The sequence below is a fragment of the Malaclemys terrapin genome, chromosome 9 (genome assembly GCF_027887155.1).
Source record: "Malaclemys terrapin pileata isolate rMalTer1 chromosome 9, rMalTer1.hap1, whole genome shotgun sequence".
In the NCBI taxonomy this organism is placed as follows: Eukaryota; Metazoa; Chordata; order Testudines; family Emydidae; genus Malaclemys; species Malaclemys terrapin.
In genome coordinates, this window is record NC_071513.1 from 80,414,134 (window position 1) to 80,431,074 (window position 16,941).

At 41.3% G+C, this 16,941-nt stretch overlaps 1 long non-coding RNA gene across 2 annotated transcripts in view; it reads left to right on the forward strand.

Annotated features, from left to right (window-relative positions):
* The window catches only part of LOC128843062 (uncharacterized), a 66,358-nt gene that overhangs the window by 18,179 nt on the left and 31,238 nt on the right, over positions 1-16,941 (forward strand). Inside the window, exons 2-3 of one of the 2 annotated variants that reach the window (XR_008446176.1) lie at positions 12,226-12,274; positions 13,609-13,794. This is a non-coding gene — a long non-coding RNA (uncharacterized LOC128843062). Of the gene's footprint in view, positions 1-12,225; positions 12,275-13,608; positions 13,795-16,941 lie in introns of those variants that run through there. The other variant, XR_008446177.1, reaches the window with a different exon arrangement.

Here is a 16,941-nt window from a genome sequence, read left to right on the forward strand (position 1 = left end):
TGAGGGAAAACTAACAGAGAAATGACAGCTGCTATTGAACTGACCAATCATGTGGTCCTAGGTCCTTCTGGAATCCCTCACAACCTTTGATTAGCCTACGTGTCGTCAGGATATTTTGCCACCCCACTATTCCAGCCCATTTTTCCAGTTTTTAATCCTCATTTGGTGTTAAACTGACACAGACTTGTTAAAAACAATCAACACAGACTTGAACATCAGTGATCTGTTCAAACTCAATTAACAACACTGATGTTCCCAAACTGGAAATGTGAGAGAGCAACTGCATTATCACTGATTTTCCCCTAGCGCATCTTTGCTTCAGGCATTGGAGCACAAGCTTGCTAATAACATTTGTTGTTTATGAAGAGAAACCTGTAAAATAATAATGTTCACCATGACTGTATTGTGACAATGAATAAAAACTATAGCTGCTTCCTAGCATTCTTCCTCTTTAATTGCCTGAACTCAAAGACTGACTAATATTTCAGAAATGTGATAATATGTAGTCTTTTTGATTAGCGTATCAAACCATATGCAAATGTATTGCAACCCTGGAAGGTACATATAAAGCTCATTTTCCTCAATATATCAGCATAACACAATACATGCAACATTACTGGTATCAGAATCCACTCAGTTAACCACATGAAAACATCATGGAAATATTTTTAAAATATTTTTCTAGGTGTCTCTTCTTTTATTAATTTAACATCATATTAGAGTCAATATTTTTCAGTTTCTATTGTGGATGCCTCAGTCCAAAGATATCCTTAAACGTTCCATATCTCAAGAACTCTATGGAGTGCCTTCTCCCTTCTGTCTTTTCTTTTATCTTACCTCTTTCATTGACTGGATAGAGAGCTGGCTGAGTCGACAAATGCTGACACCTTCTCCTGTTCTTGAATGGAGTTATTATGGTGGAAGGGGTTAATGGTTGCTATCAAGTGTGTTCTTTGATCTATAGATCAATCAGAGACCTGGCTAAAGTTGACAGTTGACTGATTACCTTTCATTGAGGTTACATGGAAGGAGCTATTAAATCCAGGGCCGGTGCAAGGATATTTTGTGTCCTAGGAAAAACTTCCACGTTGCGCCCCCCCTCTCCCACCTCTCTCCCCGGAGCATCACTTATTATAAACTTTCAAAAATGAATACAGTGGTGTCACATCTTACACGGGGGTTAGGTTCTAAGGTCAGCGCATAAAAGGAAAATTGCACATAGTGAAAATTACCACAAAGTACAATATACTCTCTATCCACTGTATACACTAGAACAGGGGTCCTCAACCTACGGCACGCATGCCAAAGGTGGCACGCAAGCCAATTTTTTTTTTTTATTTAAAAAAAAAAAAATTTAATGGTAGACTGCAGGTCCGGGCCACCGCTGAGCCCGCTGCCAGCCTGGGGTTCCATTCACTCAGCCGGCAGCGGGCTGAGCGGGGCCGGCCATGGGCTAAGCAGGCCCGTGGGACCCCGGCTGGCAGGAGCCAGCGGAAGGAACCCCAGACTGGCAGCGGGCCAGCAGTGGGCTGAGCGGGGCCGGCCGTGGGCTGAGCAGGCCGGTGGGACCCCGGCTGGCAGGAGCCGGCGAAGGAACCCCAGACTGGCAGCGGGCCAGCAGTGGGCTGAGCGGGGCTGGCCTGGCTGCCAGGAACCGGTGGACAGAACCCCAGACCGGCAGCAGGCTGAGCAGCTCAGCCCACTGCTGGTCTGGAGTCCTGGCCCCACTCAGCCCGTTGACGGTCTGGGGTTCCATTCACCCAGGCCAGCAGGAGGCCGAGCCGGGGCCGGCGGCCGAGACCCCGGCTGGTAAGGGGCCGGCAGCCAGAATCCCGGGCCGGCAGCCAGAATCCCAGACCGTCAGCGGGCTGAGCGGGGCCGGCGGCCGGGACCTCAGCCCGCTGCCAGCCCCAGACCGTTCACCCAGGCCAGCAGGAGGCTGAGCAGAGCCGCCGGCTGGGACCCCAGCTGGCAGGAGCCAGCGGACGGGACCCCAGACCGGCAGCGGGCCGGTAAGACCCCCACATAAGATGTGAAAAAAAGTGTAAAAAAAAAAATTGGGGTACTGCTTTTTGGCTCCCCCAAATTTTGGCGCCCTAGGTGGCCACCTAGTTCACCTAGTGGTTACATCGGCCCTGATTAAATGCCTCCTTGTATAGTGATAACTGGAACTATCACTCAAGGCAGTGAGCCACATAGCAAGGCTGATCAGAAGCTAAGCCATGTGGACAAGGGGTTTCACTGTGACTGGTTGCAGACATGGAGAGAGGGGTTGACTGGTTGCAAGGGTGTGTGAGAGAGAGAGAGGCAGAAAGAGAAGCAGTGTGAGAGTGAGACTGAGATTATTTTGGGTACAGTACTCGCTGGAAAGGCAGCCTGGGTTTTCTAAACAAGTAAACTGCTTCCCATTGTTTCTGCTGCATTAAGGGAAATAGGAGTTGGTGTATGTTCTTTATAAACAAACAATATTGCACCAAAGAAATACTTGACTCATCAGTTTCTCTGCCTAACAAACAACCCTGAATATTGGCCAGCCAGTCAAGCCACAGGGGCAACACTAAGAACTTCTTGGAGGTTCTGTTCTAATGTGCACCTCTCAACTTTGCTAGATGGCACAGCTTTGCTTTGGGTTAGTGAAGAGTAATCTTTTGTAATGAGTATATTTGTTGTAACACTCTTTTTATGGTTATGTGGACCTAAAATGGCTTGAACAGTTCTCTCAACATTTATTACAAAAATGAACTAGAGAGCATTATTTTTTCTACCTGCTACCCACAATATAGGACAAGCTCTCCCTGTGACTTCAACTACCCTCCCTGTCCCCTACCCAACCATCTCTGACTTGTCAAATCTCTCCTGCTGTGACCATCTTTTGCCACAGGAGGCTGGATGGGATACCCTTTTGAGACCCACCATTCTAATCTATTTACTTCCTTCCCTCCCCCTCTCCCCCCCCCCCCCAATTACAGGGATTGTTTCAGAGCAGTAAAACCTGCTCCCTTGACAAGCTCTGGTCACAGCCTTTGCAGCACTTCCAGCTAAGAGGACTAACATATCAGGCAAAGGAACAGAACCTGTTTATCTCTCGTGGCTATGTGATACCCCAATAACCGAGCATGTGGCTATCCAATAGATAGTCATTTGTCTAATCAAAATGAAGACTCACATCAGCATCAAAAATGGGGTTAAAGTGATTTGCATGTGGACAATGGTCAAAGTGTTTGGGGTTCTATGGCGTGGCTTGTGGGATTTGGTGCTTTCTATCAAAATCTAGCCGAGCAGCAGTAAATGTCCATATCCTTGCTAATAGTGGCTTCTAAGAAAGATCACAAAAATCTCTTATGTCTTGCTATAATTGCTGGTATTAAAATAGAAAACAGGGCAAAGTATAGCCAAAAATAAAATGATAGATCCCCTTAAAAATCCTGCTGAAGTTCTGCTGAGTGGGTGAAATTCAGCAAAAGATTGTCAAGTGCCTCCACTGAGGCTTTATCTACATTAGCACTTCTGTTGGTGAAACTGTTTTTGGTCAGGCGTGTGGAAAAAACATCCCTGTGACTGACAAAAGTTTCACCAACAAAAGCGTCAGTGTGGACAGCACTATGTTGACGGGAGACACTTTCCTGCCGGCATGGCTACCGCTGCTTGTTGGGGGGGGGGAGGGAGGGGTTAATTATACTGGCAGGAGAACTCTTTCCCACTGGTATAGAGTGGCTGTATGGGAGATCTTATAGTGGCACAGCTGCAGTGGTTTGATTGCACTGGACATAGGTTTTGTACATTAGCTTTGGCCATGGAGAAGCTGAGTCTGCTACCCCTACTTCCACTGAACAGCTCTTACTAGACACATTGAATTACACCCATAGTGGTGTTCAAGATGAGCAAGTATCAGGGGGTAGCCGTGTTAGTCTGTATCTACAAAAACAACAAGGAGTCTGGTGGCACCTTAAAGACTAACAGATTTATTTGGGCATAAGCTTTCGTGAGTTAAAACCTCACTTCTTCGTATGCATCTGAGCAAGATGAGCAAGTGTTGCAGATTTTGGCTCTGAATCCTTATTTCATCTGATATTTTTAAAATCCTGCACTTTCTCATATCGTAGCTAATGGGAAACTATCTAAATAATGAATCTGGGAAGTCTCTTTGAACTAGTGTCACAGATGGTAAGTTATCTAAATAATGAACCTGCCCAATGTAAATATGTGTTTGTGGTTTTAAAGACCAACAGAGCACAAAGTCCTAATGAATTAATACTTCACCTGGAAGTGAGAGCATGATCATTCAAAAACCCTTAGCAAAAGAAGAAAGATAAATTCAGGGTCAATTTTTGCCATAAAGAAGTCACAACAATGTCATTTCATATACATAGTCTGGCCTAGCATTGCTCATAACATCAAGTGTTGGGACAGCACTATAAAGTCATTAGCTGAACTGTCATCAAAGTATGATAGAAATGAAATGTGAATTCTTCTGGCTTTCTCTTTATCATAGTCCATGTTGATGAATCTTCAGCATATCAGTTCTTCAAACTGTTTCTAAATATGTATTGAAGTAAAGAAAAATTTGGTCTGTCGTGCAAAGATCCAGGGAGGGTAAATGAACTTTTTCAATGTAACTTCAATAGTTTTAATAGATTTTTAAGTTCGGAAGGGATAATTATGCTCCTCTAGTCTGACCTTCTGCATAACGTAGGCCATAAGAATGATTTTTAGGGAAGTCCTATAGTCTCTTCTGAAGTTCTCAATGTGCCTTACATTCATTAATTAATCCCACATGACCCCTGCAGGTAGGTGGGCAAGTATCATTACCCCATTTTACAAATGAAGAAACTCATATGTCTTCAGATTCTTCCTCCTCCCCCGAACTTGCAGTAGCTTTCACTGGTTTCTTCTGCAAATGCAGCCTTGTGCATCTTCCACTTTGGTGGTGGAACTCTCCCTGAGGGAGGGGCTTAAGGGCAGTGGTAGGCAGGAAAGCCCATAGCAACAAACTCCATGAAGAAGATTCACTGTCAAGGGGGCACATATCATCTGGTGAGACGGGAGGGCAGGCAATACTGCAGAGTTAAGGAGTTACCATACAGATGCCCTAATATTCATGGGTACAGAGGACTAAACTTACTATTGATTTATCCCAGTGTAAGAGAACTAGTTTAATAGCCACTAACAGTGGCTTCTAAGGGTACATCTACACTACAGTGGGGAGTCAATTTAAGATACGCAAATTCAGCTACGTGAATAGCGTAGCTGAATTCGACGTATCGCAGCCGACTTACCCCGCTGTGAGTACGGCGGCAAAATCGACTTCTGCGGCTTTCTGTCGACGGCGCTTACTCCCACCTCCACTGGTGGAGTAAGAACGTCGATTCGGGGATCGATTGTCGCGTCCCGACTGGACGCGATAAATCGATCCCCGAGAGGTCGATTTCTACCCGCCGATTCAGGCGGGTAGTGTAGACCTAGCCTAAGAAAGATCACAAAGATCTCTTATGTCTTACAATAATTCCTGGTATTAAAATAGAGAAATAGGGCAAAGTACAGCCAAAAATAAAATGACAGATCCCCCTAAAATTTTGTTAAGAAAGCCCAAATGAGCACATTATGTTCCTTCAGCAAGCACCAGGGGATATTCAGTGACAAAGATGAGATCTGGTTAGGACTGATTCGGATCAGCTAAAGGAATTCTTATATATTCCCAGATCCATAAAGGAGCAGGGGGAAGGAAATCAGTAAAGCTTCAGAAACAAGAGTAAAGATGGTTGTTCACTGTATCCACTTAATAAGGAACCCTGTTAAGCACAGCGGCACAGCTCAGCTGGGTGCTTTTTGCTGTTGCTTTCAGAAGGCACCACTGACTTACTGAGCATGTTGGTAGCTTGTACTTACTATTGAAGATGACATTCAGTTTGAAGTCTAGCTATGCCTCCTTTCCTCGCTCAGCCCATGATACAGAATCTACTGTTAGGCCCTAAAAATTCTGTGCCCCAACTACCAACTGAATAGGTCAGTGGTTTCAAAGCAAACATCCCCAGCATCAGCACCAACAAAGTCACAAACTTCCTATAGAGGCAAACAAATCACAAAGTGTTCAATACAGTAGCATTTTAGTATGATTGGTTTTCACTGATCATTTTTAAGGTAACTGTGAAGTAAAAATTCAAGGTGGATTCAGCTGATAATGTCAAGTGAACAAGTTATAAATAAATGATCAGCAATGTCAGACTCTCTCATTTGCCTCTTTTTTTTCCTGTTTAAAAAAAAGTCAAACATAATATAATCTGGAATCTGTTCTCTTATTTTAACTCTTTATTCAAGTTCAGTTTTTAAGCAAACTTGGGGAAAGAACTGTGAAAATACAGGACCACTTACTGTGATCATGATACACAAAAAATCAGGGGGTTGGGAGGGAGCGGGAGAGGATAGGAGCCCTAGATTCAGTATTTGCTATTATTCCAAACTAGAGCTGGTCAAAACTCAATTTCTATTCTGTGGGAAATTTGAACACTTTAAAATTTCCTTTTGTTTGAAATCAGAACAAATCCCCTTTTCTGAAATTTCCAAAAAAAAAAAATATTGTTTTAGAAAACCCTACAAAGGCCCTAGCAAAGCACTTAATTTTGACTATAATATGCTAGTTTGAAATGAGGACTTTCATAACTTTTAGATGACCATTTTGATGAAAAAATACATTCTGTAAAACACTTCCATTTTGTCAAATGAGCATTTTTCTATGGAAAACTGTTCTGTCAGAAACATTTTCATAAGCTCTATTCCAGAGAGTCAGTTTGATTCCACAAAAGTCATTAAGTGCAATCTGCAAGTGGCTCATTCAAACTCATTGAGGAGAGCTAAGGCAGCTGTCTGGAACTCTGCCCCATATTTCTTCACTAATTCTTCCTGCATCAATAAAACAAATTTAAAAAGATTGCATTACTTTGTTCCAAAAGTCGTGGCAAAGTGTAGAAGAATATCAATACACGATAAGATAAACTTGGTGATTTTTTTTTTCTACATGAAGGAAATGTAAAAGGTGAAGTTGCATCTTTCAAACACTACTTAGAGGGTAGAAGTTACTGACAAGTCTTATAAACATACCTATATCAGATAATGAAATCTTTCTGAAAAATACATTGGGCCTTGTTATTTCCCGGTATGGTTCCACTGAAGTCAATTATAGCTCACTTAAAATGAGTGGTTTTATCATTTTTAAGTGCCTGCTAATCTTTCTGCCTTTGCTGAACCTTTCACTGAGGACAACATTGCCCAGTCCTCCCACAGAGTCCCATGCTTCCTTCTTCACTAGATGAGAGAAGCTTGCAACCACAGAAATCTGGAATTCTGCCTAGACAGCATGGCACCCTTGTTACTTCCCCTGACCCTGAGGAAGCCTCTGTGGGGTTCAGGTTCCACGGAGATGAAGGGGATGGTCGGGGAGCCTGCTGGACTCTTCTGCCTTCTCCTTCACTAACTTAGGAGAAGCCAGGGCTCATCAAGACAGCCTGAGGCCATATTATTTTTGTCCATTTCTTGCTCTGTACCAGGTTCCCCACTTTGGGAGGTTAAATTACGGGTAGGGGACTCTCTGGAAGCATGAAACTGCTATGCTCTTTTGGGCCTTGCAGGAGCTGGAGGGTGAATGAGGATTCCCTTGCCTCCTCAGGCTCCTCTGAGATCCACAGGCAATGGAATGGAATCCTTGCTTCCAGGGAACTTTGCCCCCATTAATGGCAGAATTTGTAGGAAACTTCAGTACTTGAAACTTGTAATTACTGAATAGTATGGATTTCAGGATAGGGCCCAATATAAATATTTTGGTTTGCAAGACAGACATGTTAATTCATAGATTGCAATTCCAGAAGGGACTATTGTGATCATCTAGTCTGACTTCCAGTATAACACAGGCTATAGAACTTCCCCAAAATAATTGCTAAAGCGGGTCTTTTAGAAAAACATCCTGTCTTGATTTAAAAACTGTCCTGGAGAATCAACCATGACCCTCGGTAAATTGTTCCAATGGTTAATTACCTAACTGTTTAAATAAGTTATACTTTATTTCCAGTTTGAATTTGTCTAGCTTCCACGTCCAGCCATTGGATGATGTTATAACTTTCTCTGATAGTCTGAAGAGCCCATTATTTAATATTTGTTTATAGACTGTAATCAAGTCACCCCTTAACATTCTCTTTGTTAAATTAAATAGATTAAGCTCCTTGAGTCTCACTATAAGGCACGTTTCCTAATTCTTTAATCATTCTCATGGCTCTTCTCTGACCCCTCTCCAATTGATCAACATCCTTCTTGAATTGTGGGCACAGTATTCCAGCAGCCGGTTGCACCAGTGCCAAATACCAAGATAAAATAACCTCTCTGTTCTTATTCAAGCTTCCCCTGTTTATGCATCCAAGAATTGCATTAGACTACTTGGCCACTGTGTCACACAGGGAGCTCATGTTCAGCTGACTATCTACTCTGACCCCCAAATCTTTTTCAGAGTCACTGCTCCCCAGGATAGAGTCCCCCATTGTGTAAGAATGGCTTGCATTCTTTGTTCCTAGATGTATACATTTACATATAGTCATATTAAAATGTATATTGTTTGCTTGTACCCAGCTTACCAAGCAATCTAGGCCACTCTGTATCAGTGACCTGTCCTCTTTGTTATTTACTACTGCCCCAATTTTTGTGTCATCTGCAAACTTGATAAGTGATTATCTTTTCTCCCAGGTCATTGATAAACATGTAAAATACTGGAGGGCCCATGACCAATCCCTGTGGAACACATCTGCTCAATGATGATTCCCCTTTTACACTTTACATTTTGAGACTTATCAGTTAACTAATTTTCAATCCATTTAATGTGTGTTATGTTAATTTTATATCACTCTAGTTTTTTTAATCAAAATGTTGTGTAGTACCAAGTCAAATGCCTTATAAAAGTGTAAGTATACTACCTTATCAACCAAACATGATACTTTTTTAATATTACAGATTAGCTTGACAGGTTCTATTTTCTATACACCCATGTTGATTAGCATTAATTACATTATCCTCCTTTAATTCTTTGAACTCCTTTATCTTGCCTGGGATCAATATCAGACTGGCAGGCCTATAATTATCTGGGTCATCCCTTTTACCCTTTTTAAATATTGGCCCGGTATTAGCTTATTTCCAGTTTTCTGGAACTTCCCCAGTGTTTCAAGATTTATCAAAAATCAACACTAACAGTTCAGCAATCTCCTCAGCTAGCTCTTTTAAAACTCTTGGATGGAGTTTACGTTGATGACACAGAATTTTCTGGCATAACTGGGCTCTGCCAGTTTTTCACAATTGGAATTAAAACCAAAGCAGATGCAGATTAGGTTCAGACACCTTTTAAGAAAACTTCTGCTCAAATTCTAGAGAACCTGTGCTCAGTTTGAAGGGAACCTTTAGTATTTTGTATTTTGCACTGAAATCATGCAAAATTCATGACTTCATATGGATGTAGCATGAAATTTGGTGAAACTGGCTTAAACTGACACTTACATTGAGATTTGGGATTTGCTTGCAAACAAAACAGTATGCAGAGGTGTGAACCCCCATGGACTGAAACAAAAAACAAATTGCTTGGATCCCCCGCAAGGCAAAAGAAAACCACTGGGTTTTGTACAAAGCTACTAATAACATGATTCACAGAATGACATACTTCAAAATGTGGAATGAAGGCATCCAAATTATCTCTTTTCCAGTAAACTCTAAATAGATGTGAGCATTTTCCCAAATGTTGACTGCTTTGCTATTAATCACACAGGAAATAACTACATCACAACCTTCTTATAGAGGTCAAGAGCTCTAATGAGCACCCACATTTGTCTTGTGTCTTGCAAAAGCCTGAAATGTGTCTGGTTTTAAAAGATTAAAAACAAAAAACCCAACTTTTAAAACCAAATGCCTTTCAGGCATATAGCTTATTCCTACCTTGCCCCCTCTGCTCACTACCACCATCAAGGAACCTGAGCCTGTTCCCCTCAGTCTTGTCTGTTATCATGTTCCACTCAGTCTTGTCTTCTGTGGACTAAACAAACCCATTTTTTTCAGTCTTTCCGCATAGGTTGTTTTCTAGACCTTTAATCATTTTTATTGCTCTCCTCTGGACTTTATCCAATTTATCCACATCTTTCCCAAGCATGGTGCCCAGAACTGGACACAATATCAGTGCTGAGTAAAGTGGAGGAATTACCTTTTGTGTCTTGCTTTCAAACTCCTGCTAATACATCTCAGAATGATGTTTGGTGTGTGTGTGTGTGGGGGGGGGGGGGTTGTATTTTTTTGCACAACAGTATTACATTGTTGACTCATTTCATTTGTGATCCACTATGACCCCCAGATCCTTTTCTTCAGAACTCCCTCCTAGATGGTAATTTCCCACTTTGTGACATCAGACATCTTCTGCTCACTGATATGCTATTTAGGCTGTTTTCTGAAAACAGAATATATTCTTTCAGGAAATAAACTTCAGTGAGGTTCAGGAAGGAATTTTATTCCCCTGAAATCATAGAAATATGTAATGCTAAAAAACAATTAGGTAAAATCTTGTACATTCCTTTTCTGTGTAGGATGGTCTCAAACAGTATATACTCTAATCTTCTGTCCAGCCTAGTTTTAAATAACTGAAACACTAGGGTTTCCCTGTCTTCCCTTTGTTGGCTCTTCCACCACCTGACATCTCTGTCACGAGTATTGTACTTGGCTAAGAGTTTGCTTCCCCTGAAGTCAGTGTTAAACTTCCTATTGACTTTAAATGGTGCAGGATTATGGCCTAGATGCATTATGGGAAATTTTAGCTGCCTTCTTAAGAATCAGACACAGATAGTTGCACACCAGGCACATAAGACAAGTTTGTGGCTGGTCAAGTGTATGTTTGGTGTTAAAAGGTGTGGGAGGGGGCGGGGAAGAGAGAGGAGGGTGCGTTAAGACAGGGAGGAGAAGGCGCCAGCAGCTTTACCCTCTGGTTGTGGCTGGTGCTTAGATAATCAAGCTGGGAAGTGCAGGCTTGGTATTATGTTAGTGCTGCTGCTAGCTTCCCCAAATGGGATGAGGCAAAGTGAAGGTAGGACCATCGCCCAGCCCCTGGTGTGTGTGTTTGGAGGTCAGTGGGAGAGGAAGCTCAATCCTCATCCTGCAAAATGGAGCCATACTCCTGCTGCGACTGCGCTCCCTCCTAGCCCCTGGAGGAATTCTGTTTGAGTCAGCAAGAATGCCACTGGGGAGTCCCATGGTTCTGCAGCCCCTCCATGCACCTCACCAGTTCAGCCAATGGCATAAAACCAAAATTGGATCCAAAGACTTTATAAATATGAACATATCGAAAGTTCATATAGCCCTGCTGTAAGGTGGCAGTACAAAATCCTTCCGTACAAATATGCATGGGATTGTAGGAGCATATTTTAAACTGCGTATTCTCAAGAAACTAGAATGGTTCCCTCGGGGCTTTTCTGCTCTATCACTTACTTACATATTTATACATGCTTTAACTATTAGATAATTTATTTATTCCTATGGCCATTCAATATTTGTGACTTGAAAATCTTTATAAAATATTCTTGAAAAACAATTACTGCATATACACAGTAACCATTTTTTAAGGTATAATACTTCAGAGGATTACAAAGATTCAAAATACAAAAAGTTATGTATATAATGTCTAAAGTATGCTGGGCACTTTACAGGACATTGAAAAAATATAATTCATGCTCAGACTTTATCCTAAAATACTTTTAATGCAAGCACATGATTGGATAATGCAAGCACAAGCCAGAACTAAATCAGTAAACTTCTATTTTTGTACTGTCATAACTTTAAAATACTTAAAAAAAAATCAATAGTCAAACATTGTTTCTGGACCTTGAATATCAAACATTTGAATCCGAATTAAGTTATTTCTGCAAGCCAGAAATCCTTGAAATGGTGACTTATAGAAGGCTTGGCGCAACTTCTTCAGCAAAAATTACAATGTTCATTCAGTCTGAGAGTTTCCTCTCTTGGTTTTGGTACTGAGAGACTTGCCTCTTGTTACAAATTTGGGAATAGTTTCTGGAAAGCCAGTTGGCTAGTTTAACTTGAAATAATATCAGATAGAGTCATAAGATTTATAGGAATTCTTCCATTATACCACTGGGCTGTATTATTTCTATTTTTAGAACTATACACACTAAACTGAAAATGCTCTATCCCATTTACTTTTAGGAGGCTCCCACATGAAGAGACTGTTCCTGGCATGCAATATCTTAGAAAGGTATGTTATTTTGCCTCATTAGCTTGACAAACATTCTGATTACAGAACTTAGATTCAGTGTTTGGCTGTTTTCATTGTGCTCCTAGCAGAAGAGTCATTAAAAAGGTGCTGCTGGAATATTTCACAGAAATTAGATAGGGAAGACACTTACCTCTTCATTTGTTTTGATTTTTGTTTTGTTTTTATATCTTGTTAAAATACTCAAAGTAAATTGGGAGAAATAGGCCTGAAGATGTAACGGGTAAATAACTTTGCAGTCCCAATGTTAATGTTCAATGAGTCCTAGCATTTAATGACTATTGTACCATAATCCCTGTAAAACTGGAAACCAAACAAGCAATAATATAGACCAAACCATGGGTGCGTAGATAGCCGAGAAAGGAGGGTTTTGGAGTTCATGAAGTATTTGTTTGCTTGTATGGTCTCTACTTGCAGGCTGGTGCCCCCTTCTCTCTAGACTCAAAATGGATGGTGTGGTAGACTAACTTTAAAATTAAGTGGGGACAGAGGAGAAATGGGAGCTCTTGTCTAATATAAATGATCAGTCATACTTCAATATACAAAGTATGGCAGAAGATAAGTGTTCTCAAACGTAAGATGAAGAGTAATGCACTGAAGTTTCAGTTCAAAAATGCAAGGAGTTCATAACGTACACAAGAGGAGCTAGAACTTATGCTGAATGATGGAGACTAAAACCATGTGAGCATAACAGAATGATAGGTTGATTTTCATAACTGATTATTAATATAGATGTGCAATTTATACAGCAGGGACAGAAAGGGAACAAGAGATGGAGGATGTGGTGCTTTACAGCACAAGTATGTACAATGTCAGCAAGATGCAATTTGACAATGAAGCGTGCATTGGTGAAGTTCTGTAGGTGAGGATATAAGAAATGAAAAAACAATAGATAAGTTAGTGTGTATCTACTATGGACCACAGAGACTTGAGGAAAGAGAGAAAGAAATGTATGTGTGAGTAGTTGTAGATAACTATGCAAAGGAAGTGATGGAAGCCTTATTACTCGGGACACTTAAAAATGAACAGGACAAAGCACTAGCAAATATATCCTGGGGGAGAACACATCTGTGCTGCCAGACTAAATGATCCCATGGGTCTTTACTATATCTAACTTCTGGGGGACAAATAGGAATCATTTCTCTCCAGGATTTTTTACATAGAAAGGGGGAGGGTCTGGCTGCTTCCATGGCACCATTATCCCCTAACCAAGGGTCTGCACAGGAGTAGTGAACAGACAAAGCATTGGAAGGGGCTGACTTGGGGCCACAGTTGGGAGTGGGACACAAATCATTTCTTTCCTCTTACTCCCACAGTTCTACAGAGAATACTTGCAAATGGTAGTATAGCGAAATCCGCCTTTGGGAATGTGTCCCTGGGGATCCCAGGATCTGAAGAACTTGGGGGGTTGGACTACCTGCTTCTTCCATGGTGTGGAATGGGAAACCAACCCTTCCCCCTTAATGGATCAATTTGGAGGAAACGCCACAAGGTTTTTCTCCTCAGAAGGTACAATCCTAGCCTATGACTTTATTATTCTAAGATGTACAATTTATTTTTAACGTAGTTAATGTAGATCCTCATTTGTCCCACTTTCATAAACTTCTTATTCCCATTAAAACCTTATTTGTCCCACTTTTCAGCAAAGCTTCTATTAGTAGAATGTAATAATCAGAAGAGTAACTTTTCCCACAGGGAATAATTGCCCCCTGCTGGCAGGAGGCTTCCCTGCAACTGGCTCCCTGCTGATCAGCCATTTGGTGGCTATCAGAGGAAGAAGAGGGGAGTTTCTTGAGATTGCTGCAGTCAGCAACAGGCACTGCCCTCTGCTGCCTCCTGTATCTCCCCTTCAGCTGGCAAAAAGTTGGTTGGGGGGTTATAAATACACTATTAGATTGAATTCTGTCTTTGAACACACATGCATAACTGATACTGATGTCAAGGGATATTGAGGGCAGAATGTGGGCAATGCTGTATAATATCCTATATCTTTCCTTGTATGAAAATAACTGAATATTGGTTGACCTAGGGTCAGGTTCTGATCTCTAACTGGTGTATATCTAGAGTAAATCCATTTAAGCCAGTGGAGTAACTCCAGTCTTATACTAGTGTAACTGAGATCAGAATGTACTCCTCTCCTCACTTCTCTTCTCCCACACCCTCATTATCTCCTACAGGCAGATGGCTAAAGGAAATGCAGAAGTTACAAGCTGGAGACTCATTTCCTTTTGTATGATACTCCTGGGTGGCTTGCAGTCACTGCAGATTTTAAACAGCCAAAATCCTCCACAAAGAACAAAATTATGTTCAAAATCAAAAGCAACCCTTACTTCTATGAGAGGTCTTTTACCGTCTTTACTCCTACAAGTAGGCTTGTTGCAACTTATTGAACTTCTGGGGAAGGAGGGGCTATTTGAGTGAGTAAGCCTGCAGGATCAGGCCCTAAATAAGAAAATAAACCCAGAAAAGACTTAATTGTTTGGCAGTCAATCTGAATGTCACAATAAATGATGTTTCTAAGGCCTTTTCTGAAGTGCAGTCCAGGTACATTATGCACCCAAGTGCTGTTTAGCATGCTCGATAAAACACTTAGCTTCAACTCAGATCAAAATTCTTGACAATCAATCAACTATCCTTTTTCCAGCTTCTTATTGTTCAAGCAACGGTATAACTGATTTATATGGAAAGTATATATTAAGGAGGTTGGGTCTTGTCTCCACACAAACTTACACCACTTTAACTAAAGTGGTGATTTTTTTTTTATGTAGATAATTTTTCTTAATTCAGTTTGAGTTACTTATTTCAATTTAATGTAAAGAGGTAAAAGAAGTGGATTAAGTTAAATTGAAGTAAGCCATTACACACATTGAATCTATTTCCCGTGTTAAGTACCCTCACACCTTCTTGTCAAATTATCTGAAATGGGCTATCTTGATTATCACTACAAAAGTTTTTTTTTCTCCTACTGATAACAGCTCATCTTAATTAATTAGCCCCTTAGAGTGGGTAGGGCAACTCCCACCTTTTCATGTTCTGTGTGTGTGTGTGTGTGTGTGTGTGTGTATATAATCTCCTCATTATATGTTCCATTCTATGCATCCGATGAAGTGGGCTGTAGCCCACGAAAGCTTATGCTCTAATAAATTTGTTAGTCTCTAAGGTGCCACAAGTACTCCTGTTCTTCAAACCACTAAGTGTCTACACAGAGCTTTACAAAATTGGTTTAAAAACTGAGTTAAATTTAAACTGGTGTAATTTCTGTGTTCTGACAAGGCCTCACAGTTTTCAATTACAGTTAGCAATATCTACTGCTGCAAATGATTAACTCATAAGACTATTTGTTTTATCTTTTGTAATCCCCTTACAAAAGCATCCCCGAGCAATCTCTTTATGTGCTCAGCAATCTGTACATTCCTATGACGGATGGCTTGGTCTATCTTACAAATAGGTTTCAAATAAATCCGCACTGAACAGATCACTGTACATCTGAACCAAGTCTTAGACATGGCTTAGACAAGTCAGCTCTGTCTTCTGCCATTGCCCCCGCATATGCTGAATTTATGAGAAGTCCTCAGCTGTGGTTTGGGTCACCACTCATAACTTCCATCTTCTGTGTGAAAACAGGCATGCCATGTAACCATTCCCAGGCTTGGTGTAAGAAAGGGAGCTGTGATTATTCACTGACTCATAGACAAAGTGAGTACAGAAGTGTAAGACATGGGAATGAGACAGTGATATGGACTGAAAAGAGTCCAAGATCAGTAAACTTAGTGAGAATGATGCTACTAGCATAGGATCAGAGATGGGTCAGCTCCTGCTTTGGTGGGAAAGTGAGAGCTAACGGGGCCTCCTTCCTTTGGGCCCACCTTGCAGAGACCAGCCAAAGCTGTAACCTGAGTGGAAGGACTGGTCCTGACTAACACCACTAAACCACAAAGGGGTACAGGAGGAAGGGAGCCAGGGATTCACCCCCTGGCACCAGCCTGCAGAGCTGGCCAACCACAGAGCGGAATGCATGCTGTATTTAATGGGAATAGCAGCAGGAGATATGCTCATCTCACCGGGGAGCTTCGGGGGTCTTCCCCATCCTGAACACAGGCCCATGCCTGCTGATGCAGTAGCATGATTAAATCTAGTTAGAAACAAGGTAGTTGTCATCTTATTCTGTGTGTAACTTTTAATTTACTCAAATGGGACGAATAGTGAGAATTCTTTACAGAGTAAAGAGAAAAAGATAAGCAGCAATATCCTAGAAACTGAACATGCTAAAATTAGACCAAGCGGGAACTCTAATGTGCTTAATCCTAATGTACAGTTCAACACACACATTCCTTCAGAAGTCAAATTCCTTTCTCAGGCACCAACAAACATATAGCTTGCACAAAGTGACTAATTGACTGGGTAAACAGTCATATAATAGTTAGGGAGAAATTTTAGCCCTTTAACAATATTTTTCTATATACACCTCTACCCCCGATATAACGCGACCTGATAGAACATGAATTCGGATATAATGCAGTAAAGCAGTGCTCCGGAGGGGGTGGGTGGGGGGGAGCTGCACACTCCAGTGGATCAAAGCAAGTTTGATATAACACGGTTTCACCTATAATGCAGTAAGATTTTTTTGGATCCCGAGAACAGCGTTATAT